At 37.4% G+C, this 24822-nt stretch overlaps 1 pseudogene; it reads left to right on the plus strand.

The window, feature by feature from the left end:
• Positions 1-1081: 1081 nt before the first annotated feature.
• LOC136310676 (heat shock transcription factor, Y-linked-like) lies at positions 1082-2393 on the plus strand (annotated as a pseudogene).
• The last annotated feature ends 22429 nt before the right edge of the window (positions 2394-24822 follow it).

Genomic DNA, 24822 nt, shown 5'->3' on the forward strand with positions numbered 1-24822 from the left:
TGGATTACATTGCTCTGTCTTCCCACATTTTCTGTGTGCAGTTTGCAAGCTTGTTGGGGTAGGGCACTGAGGTTGGTATATTGAATGTGGCTCCTCCTCCAGGGCTTAATCTCTAAGCCTCTGCTGGTTGCTCAGATTTCAATATTCCCTAAGAAGATAAGCCGCATAAAAGTATTAATTTCCCTGCTGTTTGATTGCTGGGCCCAGCAGGGAACTTCTGTGATTAGAATGGGTGTAGTGAGCATATATTGCTCATTGTCCACAGTTGAAATTGTATCCAGGCCTTTTTTTTTTCTCTATATGGTAAATCCACAGGAATGCAGTGGATGTGACCTCTGAGAACCAGAAGGTGTGGTCTGCCCAGGTACTCTCCATGGGTAGGGCACATTCTCTATATCAGAAGGGGGAGGTATAGCACAGGTCTTTCCAGAAACCTAAGTGAACTGAGGAATGAAATAGAGGTAGAAGCACAGTGATATAGAGCAGAAGAACAGCTGTCAGATGGAAGTGAATTCAGAAGATTAGATCAAAGAAGGTGAAGGGATTAGTGAAATTAAATACACACAACACATAGATACAGATAACAGATCTGGAAATATGATAGGGAAGAAAATAAAAAGTGAGAAAAAATGACCAAAGGTGTATAATGGGGGATATGAGGATGGGAAATGAGAAAATTATATTGAGTAAGACACTTGAATCCATGTTACCACAATGAATTAAAATTAATAAAAATGAAGGAAAAATAAGAATAAAATGATCCAAAAATGATAAATAGATAAGAAAATAAGAGGCGATTTATTCAGATTCCTAAAAAAATTTCTATACCTATGAGAATTTGTAGCTCTTATTTTTGATTATTTTGAATGCATCTGGCCTATATATTACTTAACTGATGAAACATCTTAGAGTGAGAATAAAACCCTGGATGAATGTTACTTCTTATTGCTAGGAAACTGTTCTTTATGTGATGTCACAGCTTCTCAAATTGACAAACATTGTGATGATATGAATGTTCTTAAAAGCTGCCATATTCAAAATAGTGAGATCTGAACAGCAGCTACAGAGGAATTGATATGAGATGGCACACGTTTCTTCCAAAACTCAAGAGGATTCTTCTCAAAATGGATGTACTGATTCGGAAACCGCCATTAATACTGATTTGTGTGATGACGTATACTCTGATTTATTCTTGAGGTCCTTGATTGAAAAAAGTGCCTTTCAGGCTTTATGTGATGGACCCTTAATAAAAAGACAACGTTACACAGTTTGTCCCTCTGAACCAAAAGAACAGAATGAGTATCTTGCTATGACATTTCCCAGAAAACTGTGGGAAATAGTTCAAAGCGATCAATTTAAGTCTATTTGGTGGGATGAAAATGGAACTTCTATAGTGATTAATGAAGAAGTCTTTAAGAGAGAATGTTTGGAGAAAGAAGCCCCTTTCAAAATATTTGGAACTAAGAATATGAAGAGTTTGGTGAGACAACTTAACCTTTATGGCTTTCGTAAAATACGGAAAAATATTTCAAGATCTGCATCTTTAGCTGAGTTTCTGGAGGAAGAAAAAAATGTCTCTGTTTTAAGCAAGGTATTCAGAAATTTTTAATTACATGTTTATAGGGCATAGATAAATTTCATTTTGCATACTAATATTTCATATATAAAACAACTAAAACAAGCTTTGAAATTCTATTAAATATAAATTGTTAAAATTAGAAAAACATGAGCATAAAATTTTAAGGGAATAAGAAATTTTTCTAGTGAGTAATTAACTTACCAATAAACTTTGTTTAAATAAAGTTCCTGAACTCATTTGAAGCGGCATTTAAATTTACTGTTAAATGCAGAATATTTTTTGAGAAACATAATTGAATGTCAGTGCCCTGTAACTTTAATTTAAACTATATTAAGAGTATGCATGTATTATTTACTAACACTAACTTTGAGTGATAAAAGCAAATTAATATCTAATACACTAGGTTTGTTAGAATCTTGACCCTTGTTTTAAAATATCAGTAAATAATTTTGATTTTTTTGTTTCAGTTACACTATTATCAGAACCCTAATTTTAAACGTGGATGTCCCCAACTTCTAGTACAAATAAAAAGAAGAATTGGGATTAAAATGTTTCGCCATCATCTTCTTCAATTCTAGATTTCCTACAGAAGCACTTTGGAGCAGTGGTTCCTGAGGATAATCGTAAATCTGTTTTTATTTCTGAAACAAGTTCTGAAAATGTATTTTCACACTGCTCAAACTTAAGTATGCCTCTAATAATAAATCCTGCTACTAGCCTGATAATTGCTAAGACAACAGCTTTAGTCAGAGGTGACATGAAGCTGTCCTCCACCACTCAGTTTATTTCAAACATCAGAACAAAAAGTAACTGATGAATATGTTATTTCAAATCAGTTGACTAGTTTTCCTGGACTGTCTCTGAGTGTCTACATGCAAGATCCTGCCCACATTGTGAATTTCATTACAACCACAACCACAAGTTCTATTTTTCAGAATCAAGTGATTTCTTTACAGCAGAGAGGTCATCAGCAAGGGATGGTTCTGCCTTCTACCTTTATAAATTGATATCCAATGTTAACAATCAATGACGTCCTTCTAATACCCTGCAAGAAGTAGGCAACCAGAATATCCCAGCGTCAAGGCTCACTGATACATCTGCTACATCTCTTTCAAGGTCAACTCTGAAAGCACTTTCTCTATACAGACAACACTTACTATAACTGACTTATCATAGAACTTCCAGAGGAAGCAAAATGGCTATAATTAAACTGTATGTGGGTAAATAGCAACACGCCTGCAACTCTCTTGCTGAACAATAAACATACATGTTCACAATTCTGGGTTTATTGAATTTAGGATATCTTCAGTTTAGGAATAAAATGATGTTTTATCTCAATGTCAGGTATTTACTATAATTTAATTTACGATTTTGGTCATTAAACAGAAAAAATTTTTTTGTACTTTTAGTAAGCAGTTTAGAGCTAAAATAACTCTTCAAAAATGAAAAAAAATTATTTGGCCAAAGGTGAAAGAATATACATAGAAGGTGTTTGTATGTTTAAATCTTTGACTGGACTGTCCACTAGAGAATGGGAAAGCATCCTTTCAGTTTCTCTTGGCAACAGGCAGGTCAATATAATCATGACTAGGTCTGACGATGAAAGGCAGGCAACTGTGGACTGACTAATCCCATATGAAACTGCTGACAGGCTATTCTCTTACTCGGGATTATGGGTGAGCACTGGAGATACCCAAACTGAAAACACAAGGCTGGTGTATTTTAAAAGTTTATTTATTTCAAATGCTTGGGTGCAAGCTTGTTCAGATCAACCCAAATGCCAAGTCAACTCCAGAGAGTGGTGAAGAAATGTATTTATATTTTAGTAGGTATTTTTAAAAAAGTGACACCATTTCCTCTATAGATACAAAGTAATATTTTTTTGTATGTGTCTTGGAATGTCACCACTGTTTCTCCAATTTGTTAATCTTCTGGCTCAACTGTCAAAGGAAGCCTGTGCTAGTGCGAAGGTTCCTGGTGCCATCATGCAGGTCTTGGCTTCAAGCAAAGCAGTCCAGCCTTCTCCCTCTGGTTTGCCCTGACTTTGGGCAGGGCATCTCATCTCTCAGAAGACTGCTTATCAGAAGGTAGTGCCCAATGTGGGGCCTGTAGCTAGGCTTTTATAAACACATATTGAGATTTAAACTCATCTGATTGTCAGGTCCAATTCTCTGACTAAAGTTAAATTTTGATGCATTTCAAAGTGAGGGACAAAAAGTCACTAAAGGGAGAATATTGATCATGTTAACTACGACTTCACAGTGGAAGAGGAAAAGGTGTTGCATTAAGCCTGGCTAAGTACTTGCATAAGAAGCATTTTAGTGTTAAATAGGGCTCTAATTTTAAAAGCTGCCCTGAACAACAGCATTAAAGTAATTACTGAGATACTCCAGGATGAGTCAGTGGAAGGAACAAATACTTTAATATTAAGTGAAATATATTGTGAATTATAGAAATGATAAATACATGGTATCTACTTTTGCATCTTGTTAGTTACATGATAACCATTCAGTATGGTGCAGCTCAAGTGCTAAGAATTAAATCAGAAAAATTGTCTTCATTACAAATACATTTTAAAATATTTTATCTTCAAACTAAATGAAAGTGTGACGATCAATACATGTACATAGGTTTTAAGCAAACCTATTTGTGACATCATATCATTCTTAGCTTATGCTGATTTGCATATTTCTCTCAGTGAAATGTTCTCAAGTTTCATCTATGTTGTCATAAATGCCAATAATTCATCATTTTTCATAGCAGAGTAGTATTCCACCGCATATATGTAACCCATCTGTTTCCTCTGTTCATCTATGGATGAACACTCTGCTAGATACCCTCTCTTGGCCTGTCTGAGTAACTCTGCATTGAACATGTGAATGTATATGTCTTTGTGTACCACTGTTTTTAAGTTAATGGGCTAAATGCCCAGTTGAGAGATTGCTGAATAACATGATATGTCTAGTCTTATATATATATATTTTATTTTTTTTTTGTATTTTTCTGAAGCTGGAAACGGGGAGAGACAGTCAGACAGACTCCCGCATGGGCCCGACCGGGATCCACCCGGCACGCCCACCACGGCCGACGCTCTACCCACCAGGGGGCGATGCTCTGCCCCTCCAGGGGCGTCGCTCTGCCACGACCAGAGCCACTCTAGTGCCTGGGGCAGAGGCCAAGGAGCCATCCCCAGCGCCCGGGCCATCTTTGCTCCAATGGAGCCTTGGCTGCGGGAGGGGAAGAGAGAGACAGAGAGGAAGGAAGGGGGTGGGGGTAGAGAAGCAAATGGGCATTTCTCCTATGTGCCCTGGCTGGGAATCGAACCCAGGTCCCCCACACGCCAGGCCGACGCTCTACCGCCGAGCCAACCGGCCAGGGTCTCTAGTCTTATATTTTTTGCAAAATAACTGTACTATCTTACATACTGGCAGTACGAGTTGGCCTTTCCACCAGCAGCAGATGAGGATTCATTTCCTCAGCAGACACTTCATTCAAAACTTGATATGCCATGTCTTGATCTGATTTCAGTCTTATATCTCAATGAAGTTTTGACTTTCACTTTTTAAGATCTTTGAGGATGGGCATCTTTGCATATATCTGTTGGTTATGTATATGTCTTTTTGAAAGAAGAGTCTATTCATAACCTCCCCATTGTTTAATTGAATTGTTTTTCCAGTTTGTTGCTCCTCTTTGTGAGTTCATGATATATTTGAATATGAACTTCTTATTAAAGCTGTAGTTTGAAAATATTGTCTCCCATTTACTTGGCTGCCTAATTGTTTGGCGTACAGTAGTGCGGAAACTATTTATTTTGATATAGTACCATTCATTTCTTTTTGCCTGCACTGTTTTTGCTTTCCATGTCAAATTTGTAACTAGTTCTCTTTGCCCATAGTTCATGAATTTCGGACCCTTGGTTCTTTTCTACATAATTTAGTGTCTCAAAAAAATTTTTTTATTATTTTTTAAATCAGAAGGGAAGATGTAGATAGACACACTGGTGCAAGCTCCGAGCCTGGATTATCACCAGAAGCCTAAAACCAGTAGATATTCAGCATATCTGAAGCCATTGCTTCTTTGCAGTTCAACTGGGTTGTTTCAGCACCAGGCTTCTTCAAGACCAACCGGCTCTTACAGAGTTCTGGCTATGGTAGGGGAAGAAAGAGAGCGAGAAGTAGAGGGAAAAAATTGGATGCACAGAAAAACACTACCCCTGTTCCCAGACCTGGTATTTAATGTGGGAAATCCACAAGTCTGATCAGTGCTCTAACACTGAGTATACCAACCGGGCCCATCTAATATCTTCTATTAAATTTATGATTTATTTAAAAACTCTTTAAATGAATAGCAGCAAAATCTGATTAGGCATATACTCTGAATGTGACTTTTCAGCAGCATTGGGGTTTCGGTTTCATAGTCAACAATTAATTGTGCATATACATGTGGTTTTATTTCCGGGTTCTCCGTTCTGTTGAATTGGTCTGTTTGTTTGTTTTGCTATTTTTTAAAGTCATGTTCATCAATTATGGCTTTAAAGTATAATTGTAAATCAGGTAGTATGATTCTTACAGTTTTTCTTTTTTGTTATTGCTTTGTATTTTGGGATTTTATAGGATCCAACCTAAACCTTTTGTTTCTGTTGGATTTGTGTAAAAAATATATTTGTGTTTTAAATATTGATTGCAATAAATTTTCACATTTCTTTTGGTAATATTAGCATCTTAAAAATATCAGGTTTATTTCCAAACATTTTATATTTTTGTCGTCATTTTAAAGTAAACCAATTTTTTTTTATTTTAGTTATCAAAGGGTCTTCTTTGATGTACAGAAATGCCAGAGATTTTCTTAAAATTTTATTTTGAATATTAGGACCCATCCAATTGGCTCAGTGTTAGAATATCCACTCACTATGTGGATGTTCTGAGTAAAATTTTTGATCAGGACACATAGGAGAGGTGCCCATGGGCTTCTCAAACCTTCTCCATCTTGCTTCTCTCTCTTGTATATTTTTTTCTCATGGATTTGGCCTCTGAATTTTACAATAGTGTGGGTGTTGAGCAACAACATAAAGCCTCAGATTGTCAGAGCATTACCTGCTATGGGTTTTGCAAGAAATATCACTGCCCGATCGGGCACATGCCTTAGTTAGTCTATGCCTCACCATCTCACATTGAATAAAAAAATGAAAATTAATTTATACTTACAACAATGACAGTAACCAATAGGTGTACAAATATTTTAGCTTTCCAATTCTATATTCTTTGAATGTTTGAAAATATTGTATTCCTTTTCTCTCAATGTCCAATTATTTTGCATCACCTTTTATTAATTTTTTTAGTGCCCTTACTAAAACTTGCCCCAAGTGACTCATCAGAGTAGTAACCACTTTTTTTCCCAGTGACTCATCAGAGTAGTAACCACTTCAATTTTATCTATTATCTGTGAACCTCAGTGTTATATTTTACCTTTGTGTGGAATCATATGTTTTTAACTTATTTACATATTTTAGTCAGTTAAAACTGCTCTTTTCACACCCACGTTGTCATAAGTAGTACTATATCATTATTACTTACAACATGAGAATAATTTGTTGTATACATAAAGCAGACCTTCATTTATTTCCCAAAACTCTTTTGAGACACATTTTTTGTTTCCATGTCTTGAACAATGTAAATAGGGAGTGCTGTGATGAAGAAAGTCGTACTTATATCTGTACTTCCCAATGCTTGAGTTTTGGGTTTAGATACTGAGTAGAATGATTTCTGTGCCATATGGGAGTTCTAGTCTCAAAATGTTAAGGAGCCATCATTTTTTTCAATGATGGTTCTGCTAATATTCAATCCCATGAGCAGTGAATGAAGGTTCCTTCTCCACAGCATCACCAACACTTCTAATCATCCTTCTGCTTGATATTAAGCAATCTAACGGATGTGAGGAGAGACTTCAGTCTAGATTTGATCTGCATTTCTCAAATAGCTAGTGGAGATGAGAATCTTATTATATAGTAGTACCTTGAGATATGAATTTAATTCGTTCTGTAACTGAGCTCATAAGGCAGTCAACTCGTATATCAAACTGCCGATCCTGGACCCGTGCGCCAGTGTGCCAACTAGTGGCAGCTTCCCGAATCACGACTCGTATCTCGGAATTTTGCTCAGATCTCGAACAAAAATACAGACCGAGTCACAGCTCGTATCTTAAAAAAAATTAGTATGTTGGTCTGTTTGTATCTCAAGGTAATACTGTATATTTGTTGGATATTTTTATATCCTTCTGAAAATAGTATCTGGTCAAGCCTCCGCCCCAATTATAAATATGACAGTTTGTGTGTTTGTTGCTGGGCTCTGTGATTTCATTTTTTAGTTTGGATATTATCCCCTTATTAAAGGTGTTGTTTTCAAGTATCATCTCCCATTTTTTGGCTGCTTAATTTTCTTTTCTGTGCAGAAGCTTATTGTTTTGATATCACCTCACTCATTTATTTTAGCCTCTAATTTTCATCTTTTTTGTGGTAAAATTTATAAATGTTTTTGTATACTAAAGTCCATTAGCTTAGTAATGATGTTTTCTTCAATGCGATTTATTTATTTTGATTTCATATAGGTCTTTGTTGCATTTTGGAAAAAATTCTTGCGCATTGTGGCAAACTGTTGTTAATTTTCATTTCTTTTCTTTTTTTTTTTTTGCATATGGCTTTCCAATTCTTCCAGCGCCATTTACTGAAGAGGCTTTCTTTTGTCCATTGGGTGTTTTTGGCTCCTTTATCAAAGATGATTTGTTTATGGTCTTATTTCTCCGATCTCGGTATTGTTCCGTTGTTCAGTATATCTGTTGTTCTGTGAATACCATATATATTTTATTATTGTCGTTGTATAGATTAATTTGTAGCCAGGCAGTGTTATACTCCAGGTTTTGTTCTTTTTCCTCTGCATCACTTTGGTTATCAGGAATTTTATGGATTTATGAAATCTGGTGTTGTTTCCTATTTCTTTAAAATATTACATTAAAATTGTAATACATTTTGCATTTAATTTGTATATAGCTTTATGTAATAAAACCATTTTATCTATGTTCACTCTTTTAATTCATAGTCATTGAATGCTTTATTTCATTGAGTATTTTTCAATATATTTAATAATGTTTTGTAGTTTTCAATATGTAAGTCCTTCATATTTTTTGTTAACTTCATTTCAAAGCAAGTTTTATTTGCTTCAATTATAAAATGAATTTCTGTGTTTGTGTATGTGTGTGTGACTTTGTGTTTGTGTGTATTTATTTTCCAAAGTCTATTTACTAGAAAATGGAAAATTATAGACATTTGTTTATGACTTCTTAACTTGTGAATTTCCTGTATTGGTATTTTTATTTCTAATCATTTTGTAGAAAAGTCTTTCAGATTTTCTATATACTAGATAATGTCTCCCACATAAACTAATATTATTATTGCTTTTTTTATGATTTAAGTTTTTCCTCTTTTTTTTGGATTATTTTGACTTAGAGTTTCAGTATTATATTGGAAAATGAGTGGAGAGAGAAGGAAATCATGTCTTCTTTGTTATTTAATTTAAAAATACCTTTTTTGTACCAGTTTGTATAAAATTGTTTAATATTGTTTCAGAAATGACTTTTATTATGTCAGGTATTATTTTTTGTTCCTAATTTACCTTGTGTTTTAATCTTAAATACATGTTGGATCTCATCAATGACCTTCTCTGTATCTATATACAAAATTTCATAATTTTGTTCTGTAAATGCAGTATATTTCATTAATCGATTTTCATAGGTTGAACCATCTTTTTGCTCTTCAAATAAAATTCACTTGACCATCATACGGTAACATAATTTAGAATGTGTTGTTCTGTTTTGTTCTTTAGTATTTTCTTCTATTTCAATGCTTCTGTATTTACTAGAGGTATTGATCTGTTATATTTTATTGTTGTGTTGTTTTAGTTAAGTTTTTGTATCTGGGTGATTTAGGAATCCTTATATATGCCAGGAAGTATTGATACTTCCTCTAAATTTTATAAGACTTTGAGAAGGGTTGGTGCCATATCCTGTTTGAATGTTTGGAAAATTTTAGTAGTGTAGTCATCTGATCTGGGATTTTAGTTTTTTGGATGTATTTTTATTGTTGTTTTTGTTTGGTCCTTGCTTATGGGTTTATTTAAGGTTTCTACCATGTGAATTATTCTAGGTGGATTGTATAGTTCTACAATAAAAATTAAAAGTGTTTTTTAAGGTTGTTGAATTGGTAGCATCGATATTTTCATATTATGCTGCTTTGATTCTTTGTATATTTATGATTGTGTGGTAATATTTTTTTTTATTTTGAATTCTTTTTCAGAAGTCATTTGTCTTTTTTTATTAGAGACTTTAGCCAGTCATTTCTAAATTTCATTGATTTTTTTTCAAATAACCACTATTTGTTGTATTAATTTTTCAATAATTTTCTGTTTTCAGATTTATTTGCATTGACTCTATAAGTTTTATCATTTATTTTCTTGCTGACTTTGGATTATTTTTGTTCTTTTTCTTTGTAGCTTTTTAAGATGTGATGTTAAGGTGTTTACTTGGGATCTCTTCTGTTTTTTCCTATAAGAGTGTCATGATATAACACATCCTCTTAGTACTGCTTTTTTCTATCCAAGGAATTTTGACATGTCAATCTTATTATCTTTCTTTACCTATATCTATCTTTTTATCTCTGCTATTATTTATTTTGAGATTCAGTTATTTTCAGAAATATATTACTTCATTTCAACATTTTTGAAATTTCCTTGCTTTTCCTTTGCATTTGAACTCTAATTTCACTGCCCTTTGTCTACTAATATGCTTCGTATTATGATAAACTCCCTGAATATGTTGTAATTTGTTTTCTAACCGAACATATGCTGTATCATTGTGAATGTTTTATGAATACTGGAAAATAATGTAGAAACTGATATTTTGGGATCTAAAAAGTCTTTTAAATAGCTATGACATCCTTTAAGTCCAGTGTGTCAGTTAAGGCCAATATTTCTGTATTGAATTTTTTTATTGATTTTAATTTGTTGTGTTTACATAGTTACAAGTGTTCCCCCAAATATATCTCCCTACCTACCCTCCTATGTTCTCTTTGAGACCCCCTATTCCCCTTTTACCCACTACTATCCCCCTTCCCTCTATGATTCTCTATCCGGCCCTCTATCTCCCTGTGTTATGTGTATATATTTTCACTAATGTCTTTTCTTTCTTTGATTCCCTCCTTTTATCCCCTTTCTTTCTGAGTGCTTTCTTTCTGGACTTTTGACCCCTTCTCTGACTCTCTTTTGTTCCTCAGTTTGCATTTTTCATTGGACCCTCATATGATTGAGGTCATATGATACTTTTCTTTCTCTGCCTGGCTTATTTTGCTTAGCATAATAGACTCCAGGTCCATCCAAGTTGTCACAAAGGGTAAGGTGTCCTTTTTTCATGGCTGTGTAGTATTCCATTGTGTATATATAACAGAGCTTTTTAATTCTCTCATCTACTGATGGACACTAGTGCTGTTTCCAAATCTTGGCTATTTGCAACAATACTGCAATAAACATGGGGATGCATATCTTCTTTTAAATCAGTGATTTGTTATTCTTAGGATATATTCCTATAAGTGGGATAGCTGGGTGAAAAGGCAGTTCCACTTTTAATTTTTTGAGGGATCTCCATACTGTTTTCCACAGTGGCTGCACCAGTCTGCAGTTGCCAGCAGTGCAGGAGGGTTTCCTTTACTCCACAACCTCGCCAGCACTTGTTATGTGTTGTTTTTTCAGTGAGTGCCATTCTGACAGGTGTGAGGTGATATCTCATTGTGCTTTAATTTGCATTTTCCTAATGCAGTGGTTCTCAAACTTTTTGAACTTGGGGCAGATTTATAATCCAACAAATAATTGTAGGTGCACTATATACAAATTTCTGAGAAATATGTTATAATAATTAAGTCAAATAAAAAAGAAAAAATATTAAGTCCAAGCATGCTTTTATGGTAATTAAATGAAAAAAAATATGAAAAATTAAATTTATTCTGACATTAAAAAACATTTTTATGTTACATTTTTTGAGTTATACTTTTTAGAATTCATAAAAAAGAGGGATTAGAAATAAAAAACCAACAGAAAAGTTATCTTTATATATATAGATAGATACATTCTTAGTAAGATTTAGTAAATTCAGCTGGTCCCAGCACAAATGTGTTAGGTTTTTGCATTCTTGTGTTTATGAGAAAACTGAGCCTGATGTGCCCTAGCAATTTCTTCAATGTTTAGGCATATATTTGAAAGGCAAACTCTCATTTTTTCATCAGTACATTGAAGAATTTCTTTTACTCTTAATTGTATTGAGTGCAGAAAACCCCCACCATACATATCATCTTAACTTTACAGAAAACCCCTGCTATACATACTATCTTAACTTTACACCAAACAAAGGATAGAAGAAACTTGCCTCCAATCTTTCCAAGGAACATGGAGGGGGTAGTGTAAACAATCCAGCACCACAGTTTAACAGTCTTTTGCAACCTAATCAGGCAAGTGAGGTGGGGGGTTGGGCAGACTGTCAGCTTACAGCCAATTTCCCACATCTCTGTCCTCCAAAAATCTAAACTCCAAAAACCCTTTCGGTTTTTTGGTCCCAACAGGTACATATTTCTCTGAAATACCATAGGGTAAACCTGGAAATCTTCTAGGGTGCACTTTGAGAACCACTGTCTTAATGCATTTTCAAGGATGTGTCTGATTTATGAAGCCTAACATGCACTCAAGACATATAAGATTTACAAAGCTCTGTTGATTATAGCCGAGTTTTTTCTTGGTTCATTATGATAGGTTTGTAAAACTTAGATTACCCTTTAAATGCAGCCTTTCTAGGGGAAAAAATATCCTCCATGGTGCTTAAGAGCCCAGGGTCACACAGAACTCATCTCTTGGCCCTGTTCCTCACTAGCTGTGTGGCCTTGGGCAGGCTTTAAACCTCTAAGCCTTATTTCTCATTTGTAATATGGGGATAGCAATGACAAATACCTAACAGGAAGATTGTGAAGATTCAATGGAATTGTTTCTGAAAACCTTTTACAGAGTGCCTAAACCATATTTTTGGTTCAAAGAATAATAGCTGTATTTTTGTCATTATTAATTCAATATATTTGATATGCTTATTAATTCAATAATATTTGATATGCACACAGAGAGCAACAATAGGATCTGTCTGAGGAAACAGCCAAAGGCAGTCTTGGAACCCTAACCTTCTGAGCTCCATATAATCCCAATCTCTTTCATCTTTCTCTCTCATTTTTCTCTTTCCTCTCTCCTATTTGCTTCTCTCTCTCATTCTATCTTATTTCATAGCCCTAATTATTTTTTTTAGTTGTAATAGCTGCCATCTGCTTAGAGTAAAATGCTTTGCATGTATAAGTTCTGTTACTTAGAAATAATACAGGCCCTGGCAGGTTTGCTCAGTGGTAGAGCATTGACCCGGCGTGTGGAAGTCCCAGGTTCAATACCTGGTCAGGGCACACAGAAGAGGTGACCATCTGCTTCTCCTCCCCTTCCCCTCCCCCTTTGATTAATTGGAGTGCATTGGCCTGGGCACTGAGGATGGCTCTCTTGAGTCTCTGCCTCAGTGTTAAATATAGCTCGGATATGAGCATGGCCCCAGATAGGCAGAGCATCAGCCCCAGATGGGGGTAACCTAGTGGATCCCAGTGGGGTACATGAAAAAGTCTGTCTCTCTGTCTCCCCTCCTTTCCCTTACCCCTCCAAAAGAAAGAAAGAAAGAAAGAAAGAAAGAAAGAAAGAAAGAAAGAAAGAAAGAAGGAAGGAAGGAAGGAAGGAAGGAAGGAAGGAAGGAAGGAAGGAAGGAAGGAAGGAAGGAAGGAAGGAAGGAAGGAAGGAAGGAAAAGAAAGAAAGAAAGAAAGAAAGAAAGAAAGAAAGAAAGAAAGAAAGAAAGAAAGAAAGAAAGAAAGAAAAAGAAAAGTAGAATACAAATGTAGCCATTATTATCATCATCATTGCTAATTCACAAATGAAAAGATTAGGTTAAACCTTTACAAAGTTAGCTATTTGGTTACTACAGCCAGGACTTGAAACACCAACTGGTCAAATTAAAAAACTACCTCTGTTTTCACTACAGCACAGATTTTTGTTAGGTATTTCTGCCTAACAAAATACCCCCAAACTCAGTAGCTTAAATCAACCCCCAGTTGATTAGCTCATGATTCTACAGATTAACTCTTGAGGTGTGTGGCTCAGCTGGCTGATATACATATTTCTCTGGTCTAGGCTGGGACTACTTGGGCATCTGCTGTCCGCTGTGTTGCTGAGGCAGCTCTGCTCATCTTCGGATGGGCTCTCTTATGTTTTCAGGTTGGCTTGTTTTAGGTTCTGTTAGGTTGCCAAAAGAGAGATGTACAAGTCCTGATGAGTTTTATAAGAAATTTACATATGCATCTGTGGCCAGATGGGCTGAGTCCAAAACGGTGTCAGCCTCAAGTATCTGAGGATTTAAGCTTTTATAGGGTTAGAGAGCAAGGCTAGATAGGGTTAGTTTTGAGGGGATATTTTGGGGTAGGGAAAGGGGATTTGCTCAAGTGGAAAGATGGGTGAGGGGGTTGCTTAATGAGGAAGTTGCTCCAAGGCAAAACCTTTTCTTACTCCTGGTGGTTAAATGGGGGGGGGGGTGATTAATGACTAAGTAACAAAATGTTCAGATAAGTACGGGAAGGTGACTCACCGGCAGGATGTCCAAGGAAACAGGCATCAAAGCCAAAGGCCAGATTGCAGCGCATGGGGGTTTTGCTTCTGGCCTCACCAGCCTACAGGTTCCTCTGAGATAGCCTTATCTGGGATGCTGGGACACCCCTCTCATCATCTCTAACACTGCAGCAGAGCAGCCCTTCGTTCATATGGCAGCGGAGGGCTCTGTAAGAGCACGGAGCCTAGACCACACGATCTGTTGAGGTCTGGTTTGTAACTGACTCCCGGTTTTATTTGCTGTATTCTATTGACCAAAGTAAGCGCGAGATCCAGATCCAGGGACTGAATGGGATGTAAAAGGGGTTGTGAAGTTTGCAATGCCAAAGCAATGGGCATAGGGATGATGAAAAATTGAGAACATTTTTTTTTTTTTTTTGCAATCAATTTCCACACCAGATCTTTTGGAATTTTTGTTTCTTTCCTGCACTGTGAGTGCCTCGTTTACTTTGATTTCCCTTAAATTCTAAAGAGTATGACAGTGTTTCAAAGTGCTTACCCCCACCCACTAATAAAAACCCTTGCCCTTTTCAGAACAACGAATGGAAACTGGGTCTCAGAAGAGCAAAAACTAATGGCAGAGTCTGCAGTTAAGAATGAGTATAGTTGAGTGTCTGTAATAGTTGCATTGCAATTAAAAAAAAAAAGTCTCCCAAATTATTTTTCTGCCATCAATCATATTTTGCTAACCCACTTTATTGATACCCCCAAGAAAGCCATGCATGAAATAGCAACAGAAAGAATACTCAGACAATAATTTGCAAACACACATTTCTATTCTTTTATGGCCTCAATAAGGATACAGTTTGGGCTGCACAGGCCTATGGCAGCACAGTGCAAAGCCACAGCAAGTATCCACTTACAAATTGATCTTGGCCTAGAGCCCCATCTGATTTATTTTTAAGTGTATGTTACCAGAATGGCCAAAGTTACAAGGTTATTTACAATGTGGGGCTAGCAATAGAACACACTGCATCAATTTCTCCAGAAGGTGGAGCCCAGAAATCCATTCTTATAAAGGCAGGAAAACACCCCCCTCCTTATTTGTTTATTTATAGTCCTCTTCCTTCTAGAAAAGGGTTTAAGGTAGCTAACCCAATTGGCTGCAAGTTAATCCATGTGCTCTTGAAAATGGGAAATCAATTCCTTTGTAACAGTCCTGCCTTTGATCGAGCAGCATTTGTATGTTTAAGGAGAAAAAGGAGAAAGATTCAGCAAGTATTGATTCCAAAGTCATTATCACCCATGTTCTGTGATAATAAACCAGCTTTCTGTTTCTACTCAAAGTTTGAATAAACCGGAAGGTACAAGGATGCACACACAGTGGTTGCCTCTATAGGGAATCTTAGCCTGGACTTTGAAACTTGATCTTCCAAGAATTCATTTTTTCCTCTGAATTTCCCTGGGACCCAGACAGATATAACTAAGCAAGGGAGGGCTCTTCATCCTTGTTAAGCAGTCAGAGATACATGCCAAAGAAATTTTATTCTTGTCAGAGTTGAATCTCCAAATCTGCAGAGTCAACTCCAAATGCTAGTCTCTTTAAATTCTCCATTTTCACTAGGTATTCAGTATATGTTTGTTGAATTCCAGCAGAAACCTGATGTAAGTTTCATTCCACACAAGAAGGTGTTTATGATAAATATTTGGAAATATTCTGGCTAGGCAATTTGAGTATAGAAGAAGTGACAGTAATTTTCTCTCTAGGCTTCATTCTGACCTACAAAAAAGAACTAGTTATTAATGTAAGTTCTCTGAATGCTTGTTGAACAGACACCATTCTAGCTGCTACTGATCATATCAAGATAGAAAATACATACTGCTCCTGAAATCAAAGAGTTTGCAAAGTGGTTAGGTGATATGGCAAAACGAGACACACTAGTAAATACCAACAGAGGTGCAGAATCCAAACACAGCTGGTCTCAAGAGAAGGAAAATTTGATTCTGAGTAAGGAGAAACAAGAAAGACTTCATGAAAGGGGATAGACATTTGAGTCAGTCCCCTCCTGGCATGGTTAATATCAGCCTTGTCTAAAATTGTTGGTTGATAAAGCTGTTGTTATTCTCTATTGTGGTACACTTTCACCTAGCCAAAACTAACCTACTGAGTAAAAAATGAGTTACTATCACTGTCTTTTTTTCCCTGGAATTTCCCTTCATGGTTCATTCTTGCTGTGTTTCATCACTTTATAAAGAAAGCATGGGACTCAAGCTCAAGTTTGACCAATCTTAAGGCCAAGGAGGTTGGTGGTGGGGTGTGGGGATAAACTCGAATGTCTCTGCCTTTAATAGTCTTTATTCAATTGCCAACTTGCAGTCCTCATTTCATCTTGGCAAGTCTCTAGATAGAGCTCTCCAGACCTGTTCTCTCTACTGTGAGATGTATAAATACTTTTCTTTTTATTGTATAAAGTACTGTTTTGAGTGGGCATTTTTTTGTTTTATTTTGGGGGATTGTTTTGTGTGCTTTTTTTGGTTACTATAGTTGGAATATATTTATCAATATAGCAGCCTTTGATTTCCAAGTGAAATAAGAGACCTATAAAAATAGAATTTGGCCATGTATCCATAATAATTTTCCCTAGGAAGATAATATAAGTGGTTCAAATGTATTCTCTATATTGTTTCTCACCCTTCAGCACTCAAATATGTTGGAAACCCAATTATCCAACAGAAACATACACTCCAGACTGGAAGCAAAATGCCGCTGTATCAACCACAGCCACCAAGCAAGGCACATCATTTCGAGCTAACACAAATTCTGTCTTGGCACTGTAGACAAAGGACTATAAGCTGGGTGAGTTGTTTATATATTGCTTGAGTGTAGCCCAGGAAAAGTAATCCTTCCAAATGTTGGCATGTACTAAAAGAGAATTTTAGTAAACTCTAGTTTCACTTCATAATTTTTAATTCCCCTTCACTGGATGCTTGTTATGGGGCAGATGCTATCCTGAAAAACAGGGTACACAAAAATGAGGAAGTTAGGAAAGCTGCCTTGGGAGATTTCCCAGCCTGGTGGTTGCAGAAACATGTGAGAGTAATTGTGGTGCATGTTGATAATGGAGACAGGTAAAAGTTACACTCAGATCATAAGGGAGAAAATACTCAATTCTACCCAAAAGGTGGGCATAGGAAAGGCTTCAGAGAAGCAGTGCTGACTGACTTTCTTGAGATAAAAATAGTAGCTTGATAATAGAGGCAGAAAGACCCTTGTGTAAAAAGAGAAGAGTGCACTAATGGGGCGTCTCCACGGAAGGGTAAGAAGTACACTACTACCAGTGCATAGCGTGAAGACAGAGCATCCTATTAAAAACAGGAATTTCGAATGGAGCTGGAGCCATATTTTGAAATAGGTTATTAAGCATTAGCTAAGAAACATATAGATGAAATTAAATACCTGGAAAGAGCATGTTGAGTGATTAGTAGGGCATGACGATGATGGAGATTCATGACTATTCACATCAAAAAAAGAACTAGCCCTGGCCGGTTGGCTCAGCGGTAGAGCGTCGGCCTGGCATGTGGGGGACCCGGGTTCGATTCCCGGCCAGAGCACATAGGAGAAGCGCCCATTTGCTTCTCCATCCCCCCTTCCCTTCCTCTCTGTCTCTCTCTTCCCAAGGCTCCATTGGAGCAAAGATGGCCCGGGCGCTGGGGATGGCTCCTTGGCCTCTGCCCCAGGCACTAGAGTGGCTCTGGTCGCGGCAGAGCGACGCCCCGGAGGGGCAGAGCGTCGCCCCTGGTGGGCGTGCTGGGTGGATCCCGGTCGGGCGCATGCGGGAGTCTGTCTATCTCTCCCCGTTTCCAGCTTCAGAAAAATACAAAAAAAAAAAAAAAAAAAAAAAAAAGAACTAATAAAGGGAGAGAACTTTCTGAGAGGGAAGATGAAAAGGACAAACTATAATGCCATGGAAGTCAAGAATGGAGGAATCTGATAGAACAAAGGCATGGTCAATGGAACCTACACAACAGAGGTCAAAAGGAGGTGGATTAAAAAATATACCCGGGATTTAATAGCTTCAAGTCAGTACGTACAGTCTGGGTGCACTGAGGAGGCAGATGCCAGACTGAAGCGGGCTAGCTAGCAGAATAATTGTGCTGCCCCATTCATCTTGTCATTGTGTGGCTTTACTGTCATCTTTTAGATCTAATTCCGTAATCCTCTGAATGTAGGCAGAGGCTATGGAAGAGACAGTACAGACTACCCAGGGGGAGGTTTGACAGGAGCATGGCCCTGAAATTGTGCTTATCACATCACTTACATTCCATCAGCAGAACCCAGTTCCATGGCTTCTCCTAACCTCAAGGGCAACTGGAAAGTATGATCTAGCTGTGCACACAGGGGGAAGAGGAAATAGCTGAAACTAACACCATGGTGGCAATTTCTTTGCAGCCTGCAAGTGTAACAAACCAACATGGCATACACCTTAAACTACACAGTACTGTGTCAAGTGCCTCTCATTAAATTCTGAAAAGAATTAATAATAAGAACAAGCAAATAGAAATAGTGAACCCAATTTTCTCTTTCAGCTTTTTTCTTGTTGTTTTTTTTACAAAAACATAGCAAAACTAATTTCTAAGCAAAAGAAATATTTTACCGGGAATTTTGAGCCTTTGAATTTTTTTTTATAGGTTATCTCTTGGGAGAGACACAAAAATCTTTATTTTCTTAACAACAAAACAGCCAGTCTTTAAAAAATATTTCCATTTGGTCTCCAGTTTGAGAGAAACTTTCACATGTAGTTGGGTCACCGAGGTGATATGATATTTAGATGAGGTTAAAAAAAGAAACAAAAACTGAAACCACTAATGGTGATTACTATGAGACTTTCTGGCAACAAAAACAAACAAACAAAAAAGATACAAACATTTCAAATACTTAGCACTCAGTAGCAGATTTCGGTTATTCACACACCAGCTAGATGCCTGCTTTGAGTCAAACTGGAGCGTCTGACAGCAGCAGGGAAAGCCCTGAGCGTCACTGCCCCACTGGATGTGACGATGGCCACAGGGAATGTCCCGGTGGCCATGAGAACCCTGGGAGAAAGTGACCATGTCAGTTAGGATTTTATAACAGGAAACAGGGCAATGATAGACCAGATTTCAAAAAGTATCACAGAAAAGGAGAAACATTTTAAATTTGTGGCTCTGGGTGGGGAGAAGGTGCTTAAAAGGGGTAGAAGTTTCAAAATGGAAAATCTGATCATGCCATCCATTGCAAGGACTCCAGGGGAGCGAGAGAAGAGGAACTCGGCTGAGGAAACTAGTGACACCTCTTGAGGCTCTTGGTGAGCACCATAAAAAATGGGAACTCTTTGAGATAGAAGAAAGGGTCAAACCTAAAAAGAAGCACCAGTCTCGAGAGCACTGGGATGGTGAAAGCACTATTGACTGAATTTTTTGAAACAGGGCAACTAACTGTGCTTGCAACTAAATTCAAAGAGAGACAACACAGCTTTGGGGGGCAGTAAGTGGTATATTTACTATCACAGAGCAGAGATACACCTGCTGGTTCCTGATTTTCTCTTTTCCAAATATTTTTGTCCTCAATTGAAAAATATCAAACAGCCATTGCTTCTCATTACCATAAAGAAACAAAAATTTGGCCCTGGCTGGTTGGCTCAGCGGTAGAGCATTGGCCCAGTGTGTGGAAGTCCTGGGTTCGATTCTTGGCCAGGGCACACAGAAGAAGCACCCATCTGCTTCTCCACACTTCCCCCTTTCCTTTCTCTCTATCTCTCTCTTCCCCTCCCACAGCCAAGGCTCCAATGGAGCAAAGTTGGCCCAGGCGCTGAGGACAGCTCCATGGCCTCTGCCTTAGGCCTAGAATGCCTAAGGCAGTTGCAATGGAGCAATGCCCCAGATGGGCAGAGCATCACTCCCTAGTGGGCATTCCTGGTGGATCCTGGTTGGGTGCATGTGGGAGTCTGTCTCTGCCTCCCTGCTTCTCACTTATGGAAAATAACAAAATGAAAGAAAGAAAGGAAGAAAGGAAGAAAGAAAGAAAGGAAGAAAGGAAGGAAAGAAGGAAGGAAGGAAGGAAGGAAGGAAGGAAGGAAGGAAGGAAGGAAGGAAGGAAGGAAGGAAGGAAAGAGAGAAAGAGAACAAACAAAATATATAATATAAAACTTATATATATATATATTTAGCCAAAGTAAAATAAACTTGTCTCTAGACAAAGTTAATTCAAGGGCCTGGAGAAAAATGAACAAGGAGGTTTGTGTTGAAACCACTGATGACCTTGAAGGGTCTTAGATTGTCGAAAAAAAACACTTATCAGTCACTTTACTAACAGCCTGCTGCCAAATATACATATAAACAGATGTTTCTATGCACTTGAAAAAGTAAAACACACTCATTTCAATACAACCTACATTTATTCAGGATAGTATATTCCAAACTATCTTTATTTCAGTAAAATAGTATTAATAAGTGTTACAAGTGTATTAACCATACAGAAATCTTCTGTTTGAACAGAATTTGAGGGCTACTTCCCCTATGTGGAAACATTTTTTTGTTCCTTGCTTTTCTACATTTTAATTTTTTTTTTATTTGTATTTTTCTGAAGCTGAAAACGAGGATAGACAGTCAGACAGACTCCCGCATGCGCCCGACCGGGATCCACCCGGCACGCCCGCCAGGGGGCGACGCTCTGCCCACCAGGGGGCGATGCTCTGCCCCTCCGGGGTGTCGCTCTGTTGCGACCAGAGCCATTCTAGCGCCTGGGGCAGAGGCCAAGGAGCCATCCCCAGCACCCGGGCCATCTTTGCTCCAATGGAGCCTCGCTGTGGGAGGGGAAGAGAGAGACAGAGAGGAAGGGGAGGGGGAGGGGTGGAGAAGCAGATGGGCGCTTCTCCTGTGTGCCCTGGCCGGGAATCGAACCCGGGATTTCTGCATGCCAGGCCGATGCTCTACCACTGAGCAAACCGGCCAGGGCTCTACATTTTAATTTAAACCAACTTGTCAATCAAACAAAACATAAATATATTTTCCTTAAAAAAATCAACATTACAAATAAGGCTACTGACTGCTTAGACTATCTCCAGCACTCTGTTCTTCTCTGCTCTTTCCTAAAGATGACCACCATTGTTACTTTTTTTGTGCATTCTTTCATATCTTTTCTTTTTATTGACAAATGAAGACACACACACTAACACACTCATGTATATACACAATGAAGAAAATGAATATTATTTTGAGTAAATTTTCAATGCACAAAAATATCTTTTCTTAGCTATTATGAATATTTTATTCAAAAGCACTAACAAATATTTCTGAAGATAAATATAAGGATATAACTTAGTCTTTTACTGAGAATTGCAAAATATGCTATTGTATAAAATACTGCAATTTATTTAGTCATTATATTTTAAAGCCTACTTCCCACTTTTCCTTTTAAGGGTGAATCAAAGATTGGGTGATTTCCTTTAGACTAGCCTCCAGTAGCCCAGGGTTTCTGTTTGTGCACTGGTGTTCCATGTTTCCTTTTGGGAGCTATTGAATTGCTTTACAATATACTGGCTAAGTTCTACTTTTAGATTTTTAAAATTTATTTATTATATGACTGGCCCTCCAAACTAATGTAACTGTGTTTTTCTTTTGTCATCTGGTTTGAATAATACGAGGAGTTCACAAGCCAAATTTAGAAACATAGATCTCCTAGATTCCATGAGGTCTAAGATACCCAACAGTTCCCCACATTTTAAAATTTAGAATTGAATTTGGTGTTTCCTTATGCCAGGGAATATTAGAGATAGGGTAATGTGCTAGAGGAGATGTTTTCATTCATTTGTGCGTTCTTTCATGCAGCTGTAGTGCTGAGTGGTTGCTTTGTGCACGATGCCATTCTGATAGACAGAGATTCAGTCGTGCAGAGACAAGAAATGTGTTCTCCTGGCATTTCCCTGTCAGGCGGAAGCGATTGAAAGTCAACAAGTAAACAGAAACAAGGGAATTTGAAGGAATGATAAAGCTTTGAAGAAAATAAGTAAATGTGTTAGAATGATTGTGAGGAAGGGAAGCAAGTATTCAAATAATTACAAGAATAGCAATAATGGTAGTTTAATATACAAAGATACTCTTCAAAGAGAATTACATTTACTAAATCATTTAACAGCCCCTCCCATTAGTGAAGTAAGTAGCATTTTTGCCCTTCACCAGTTTAAAAAAAAAATTTTTTTGACAGAGACAGAGAGAGAGAGAGAGTGAGAGTCAGAAAGAGGGACAGATAGGGACAGACAGAAAGAGAGAGAGATGAGAAACATTACTTCTTTGTTGTGGCTCCTTAGTTGTTCATTGATTGCTTTCTCATATGTGCCTTGACCAGGGGGCTCCAGTAGAGCAAGTGACCACTTGATCAAGCCAGAGACCTTGGGCTTTAAGCCAGCAACCTTTGGGCTCAAGCCAGTGATCATGGGGTCACGTCTATGATCCCACGATCAAGCTAGCAACCCTGTGCTCAAGTTGGTGAGCCTGAGCTCAAGCCCGTGACCATGAGGTTTTAAACATGGGACCTCTGGATCCCAGTTTGATGCTCTATCCACTGTGCCACCACCTGGTCAGGCTTTTTTTAAAAATTTTTATTTAGAAAATTAAATTTAATGAGGTGACTTTGATCCATAACAGCACATAGGTTTCAGGTAAACATCTCTATAGCATTTGAACTGTTGATTATGTTGTGTGCCCATTACCCAAAGTCAAGTCATTTTCTATCACCATATATTTGTCCCTCTTGACTCCCCTTTCCCCTTCTCTACAACCCCCTTCCCCTTGATAACCACTTCACTTTTATCTATGTGGGATATAAAACTAAGATTCGTGCCCTTCTCTTAGAGAGCTTCTCAGGGAAGCTCTCTAAGGTTCTACAGCTTATAAGTGGCAGAAATGGGATAGTAGGAACAATATTTGAGCTGAGACCAGAAGAAAGAAAAGAAGCCACTATTGGAAGTCAAAGGAAATATGAACTGCAGATTTCTGACAGTGAATGTGCTTGACCTGTGGAATAGAAAGGCCAATCTGGAGAGGTCTCTGGGAATTTATTCATCACAATGTATTTTGTCTAAGCCATCTAGGGATATCATATTCCTTTTTGCATGAAGTTCTGCTGGTAAGTGTTCTGGACTTCTTGCTGGTGACTTTGGACTCTGAAGGACCACCTGTAGGGGAGAAGAATAGGGAAGGGGGGCAGTCATGTTTTCTTTCAGAAATGCAAATACTGAAGCAGTGGTTTTCTACCTGTTTATACTTGGGACCAGTGAAAATAGGTGAAGTATTTCAAGGACCACTAAGGCAGAAATCATGCTGAGCATAAGTGAATTTCACTGAGATCCCTGGGTCTCTCACCAGCATACAACATCAGGGTGGTTAATTTTTTCACAGACCATGCTGGTTGAAAATACTAGCCTAGAGCATCAGGGAAATTTTGGATATATTCACATTTCAGCAAAGCATGATATTCTCAAAGAAGAGCTAGAGAAGTTAGGCCAACTTTAATTGGTTGCATTATTATACTTTACAAATATCTGATGAATCTCTCTGTAGCAAGAAAGCTAGTCATTAATATCATGCTTCCAGGTTCTATCTTTCCACTTGGCACATTTAGCTTTTAATAATTCCTTTGATAAAGACATAGAAATATGCTCATTAAATTTATAGATGGCACAAACTATTGTTAAGTACAAACAGAGAATGACAGAATCAAAGTTAATAGGAGTTCAATAAACTACAAGTAAAGATCATATTTATAAGATACACTCATAGTGAAAATTATGAAGTTGTATGTTAAGTGTAAACCCATCCAACATATATACATGAGTGTGCTTTGCACTATGTATGTATATGTGTGTGTGCATGCATATGTGTGTGTGTCTGTGTGTATACTTATAAACCCACACCCAGAGAATGGAGGAGTGCCTACTTCACGGAAGTTCTTTGAAGAAGGGTATCAAGTCTCATACCCCGTGTTAGGAAGGTTACAATGTCAGTTCCCTCACTAGTACTGGATCTATCTAGTTCATTTTGAAAAACTGGTCAAATAAAAAAGGACTGAAAAGAAACATAGAACAAATGAGGGTGCTAGAAATTATGTCATCTATGGATAATCTGAAGAAACAAAGAAATTTGCCTGGAAAAAAAGAGACAGAGTCTTAGAGTTATTTCTCTCTCCAAGTATTTGAAAGCTATTTAGTGAAACAAGGTATGAAGTTTAGGGCAAAAGGCAGTGGTTAGATCCAATACTCAATTCATTTTATTTGGCCAGTAGTGGTAGCCTACATAATATTCAAATTTGAGTTCATTGTCAGTATTTAAAATCTGGGAGTTTTTACGTATGAATTTAATTTCCTGGTCTTTTCAGAGGATTAGAAGATCTAATGACATTGGGCCACAATTTCTCACAATAATTACTGGGGCTGGTAGCTCTTTTAGAAAGTAAATACATATTTCAGTTCACCCAAGTCACCACCATTTCTTGTTTTAACTCC

The sequence above is a fragment of the Saccopteryx bilineata genome, chromosome 7 (assembly GCF_036850765.1).
Source record: "Saccopteryx bilineata isolate mSacBil1 chromosome 7, mSacBil1_pri_phased_curated, whole genome shotgun sequence".
In the NCBI taxonomy this organism is placed as follows: Eukaryota; Metazoa; Chordata; class Mammalia; order Chiroptera; family Emballonuridae; genus Saccopteryx; species Saccopteryx bilineata.